This window comes from Gavialis gangeticus, unplaced genomic scaffold (genome assembly GCF_001723915.1).
Source record: "Gavialis gangeticus isolate Ggan-Ray unplaced genomic scaffold, GavGan_comp1, whole genome shotgun sequence".
NCBI lineage: Eukaryota > Metazoa > Chordata > Crocodylia > Gavialidae > Gavialis > Gavialis gangeticus.
The window spans coordinates 255,070,845-255,074,786 of record NW_017729032.1 but is presented as its reverse complement, the minus strand read 5'-3'; the positions used below and the strand labels follow the sequence as shown (position 1 = coordinate 255,074,786).

Below are 3,942 nucleotides of genomic sequence, written 5' to 3'. Positions count from 1 at the left end.
TAAACTTACTGCTGGCTGCAACTGGACTACAAATCCCAGGGGCACCTGGGAGCAGGAAGAGGAACTGATGAGCAACCCTGCAGAGTCCTACTGTGATTCTGGACAGCAAATCCTAGAGACCTTGGGGGCAGCAGGAAGAAGCAGCAAACACACAGCCCATGCTAGTTACATGCCAGAGAGCTGTGCTGTAGTCACTGCAGGCATGTGGCTGCAAAAAGTAAATGTGTGTTCACTTGTTGGTCAATTTAATCTCTGAAGTTTAGACTAACTTGCAAAGAATGAGTAGATTCAGTGTTGGGCTTTTTGACTGTCTGTATTTAGCCTAGGTTATCAACCTCTGGATTAGACTATTGTTTTTCATCTTTGGAATGATTTGTGAGGTACCAAGTACTCCATGTGAAAAAATTATAAATATTTTTATGACAACTGACCAAAGAGCATGTTTTCTCTAGTAACACAGCTTTGCCTGTTTTCTCATTAGGTTGTTGAAGACTATGCTGGAAGATGGCAGGTTCCATTGCCTCAGCTTGAGGTGCTTCAGACAGCTCTTTGTTGTTTCACATCTGCCTGTGTATCGTTCCCAGCTGAATGTGAGCAGCATGTACAATATGTTTTGAGTAGCCTAGCTTTGTAAGTATCTCACTTACTATTACACTGTTTACATGTTAACTGACCAGTATTTTATCTCTGTAGTGAAATTGGCTGCCACCAGGTCATTTTGCTTTTTCTCGCTCCTCAAATATGTGGAACTAAACTTGTCCCTGGTGACCTTAAACCAAACTCACAGAAACTTTAACTTTAATGTATTTCTTTTACTTAAATCTGTTCAACTTGCACATCTTCAAAAGAGCTCATTTTAACAAAAGTAAATGTCAATAGAAATGTGACCATCACCCTTTAAAGTAGCAATTCCCAGATTTGGGGTTGTGAGCCTGAGTGTGGGCATGATCGTTACAAATAACATGCCATAGGTTTACAATCCTGCATACTCTGTAATCTGTAATTATCCTGATTCTTCCCATTAATTAATAGTGATTGGAGTTTTACCGTATTACAAGTACTCTGTGGTAACTAACCTATGTTTGCCCTTACCCTGTAGGTATGAAAACTAAACTGAAGCAACTTAGCCATGTTTGATTGGTAAACTAACCTGGTTTCACTCAATGGCAGATACCACACAGCAGCTGAGTTGTGGTTAAGCCCCTGCCCCACTGTTCAAGGGGCTTACGAATGGTGGTAGCTTTGCATATGGGCATTTCACAGAGTTATTTGCCTAGATGTGGTATTGTAACCCAAAAAGCTTTGGGAATTGCTGCAGGGAAGGTATCCTTTAGAATTTTGATTATGCTCTCATGCAACTTTTGCAACAAAACAGTGAGGAAGAAATTATTTTAAACAGAAGTGGCAGTATTCTGGTCCCAGGTAGGAAGAGATGCAAAAAATAAATGGTATAATAAAAAGTAAATACAAGTAAATTCTTATGTTGCAGAAGCCTTCAGTAAAGAGTTTCTTGTTTCTTTTTAATCTGCGATCTTGCAAACACACTTTGCAGGAAGTATTTTCTTTTAGGTCTTCTGAATAGACTACCATGATATATAAAGCAGAGACTTCAGATTGCTGGTTCATGCATCTTGTTGTTTTGACTCGGTAGAGTAGATTCCTTATTGCCAAAACATCAGAAGGGAGTGGAGAAGAATTCTCTCTTGTATTGCAGATTATAGTTGGTCCAGACTATATTACATCTTGGCATCAGCAGATGGAGACAGGAAATAGAAAGCACTTGCAAAATCAGCCCCCTACACTAGTTCTGGCCATGTAGATTGGTTAATTTCCTTTGTCCAGCAGATGAAACAGCTCTGGCTCGCCAAGTTCATCTATTAAGTGTTGTTAATGGCTTTGTTTTTCCCTTGGAGGCATTAGCTTGTGAAATTTTAAATGCTAGTGAAATTTTACAGAACAAATTAAATCAATTTCTCTGGGAATAACGTTGTTAAACTCCAAAAGTGTTGAACTAGAAAAGTTTTCTAGAAGCAAAGGGTTCAAATATACGAGAAATTATTTGTACACACAAAATGGATGGGGAAGAGGTTACCATCCATCTCATTTCATGGGAAAAGTTATTGATGAAGCTTTTTGCCAATTGTTTGCTTGTTGGCTTCTCTGACGCTTGTGAAAACAAGACAATTTAAGACAGTTATTAATGTTTCTGGTAGAGATACCACCTTCATGTGGTATCTGGAGCGTAGTGCAGTACAGCCTCAGTCTTGACAGGTCTCTTTGTGTTACTGTAATACATACAATACATAACCATCACCCTAAATCCTAGTGTCTTTTGTAATCTGGATTAGTTACTGATCAGACATTTGGCTAGCTTCCTAGCAAAGGCCAGAAAGAGAGCCCATTGCTGCTGCTGTTACCCCACAAATCAAATTTGTAATGTGGGGTATTACATTACAAACATTACCTGCATTGTTCTGGATTGTTCTGAATTACTTCTTGCCTCTCCCTGATGAAGAACACAAACTCTAAAGTCATATATTTTCCCTCTGAAACTGATTTGCCTTTGTTTTTGATGTCACGTGACAAAATGATTTTTGGACCTAGTAGTTACCTAAGAAACCTTGCCCAAATACGATGCTAGTCTGGTGGAGCTTTCCAGTGCTTTGCAAAAAAACATTCCATACATTAAAGCCTTAGTTGTTGGGCTTTAAGAGACCAGGAACCTGTCTGACTCCATTTAGTCTCTCCATTCTTGAGCAGGGTTTCTGTTGTAATGGGCCAAAAAAACAGTTTAGAGCCAGGACTGGTGTTTTATCTCTCTAAAGCCTACTCCTCTGATTCAAAGCACGAAGCAATACTTATCACATTAATACCACTCCTATAAACTGGGGCCATTATTAAACAAACACACTAGCACTGTCTTGCGGTAACATCTGAAGGGACGATGTGCAAATTATCATCCATGTAAATACTTGCATGTATAGCAAATATGGTATCACAGTTGCACTATAGGGTTTCACGGCAGAGCTGAAAACTAATACTGAGATTCTATTTGTCATGGGCCATGCCACTCTTGAGGGGAAGCTTTTGAGAAGACTTGTCTGGTCTCTCTCTGTCTCTCTCCCCTCCCCTGTAGGACCCCTTGCATACAGCGATGCTTGCAACAAAGGAACTATTTACAGTTAAGTGTCCTCGCACTGAGCCCCCAAAATGTTCCCCACCTGAACTGCAGGATGGAAATCAGCCCACTTCAGCATCTTTGGTCACTCTAATGTTCTTTTTTAAGACTGATGGCTTGGAAAGTCTTAAGCTGGATCCCCCTTTTAGTTTGATGTGAGCATGCAGCAAGCACATAAGTTGATGCTGAGGAAATGTAATAATTATATTTGCAGTTAGCTTTGAACAGTAGAGAGGATTTGTAATATAAGATTTTTCTTAAAAGCCACATATAAATACCATGCGTGCTGTTTGCTAGAATTGGGGTCATCTCTCCCAAGCAGTATCAGAGTTGTAGGTATAGGTGGCTTTCAGAATAGTTGCATGTTCCCTGTAGGTAAAAAGCTAACTAAATTTAATTCACTCATTGTAGTCTTACCACGGGAACTCTTGTGGGCAGTGTGAAGTACTGCTCTTTCAGTTAACATATATTCCCCACTTGCATTGAGATTTCAAGGACCAGTGTGCCCAAAAAAAGTCTTTCAACATAAGTACAGAAACTTATACCTCGTAAAAACTAAGAAGTCTAGCTAGACAATCTTTTTAAAAAACCTTAACTTTTAAACCAACATAAACTAATATGATGCACAATTGCATAGACTTAGGTATACTGTAATTTAAGTGGAAGTCCAGTCCTTTCAGTTATACCAGACATGTACCTCTGAAAATCTTCATATATGTATTAAAAAAAAAAAAAAAAAAAAAATTTTGGTCCTTTTTTACAGA

The 3,942-nt window shown here is 39.0% G+C and overlaps 1 protein-coding gene across 1 annotated transcript in view; it reads left to right on the top strand.

The window, feature by feature from the left end:
- The first annotated feature begins 485 nt into the window (after positions 1-485).
- ZNF654 (zinc finger protein 654) overlaps positions 486-3,942 on the top strand; it is a 32,482-nt gene continuing 29,025 nt past the window's right edge. The window contains exon 1 of the mRNA XM_019525738.1: positions 486-630. The gene's annotated coding sequence lies outside the window, so the exon portion shown is untranslated. The remainder of the gene's footprint in view (positions 631-3,942) is intronic.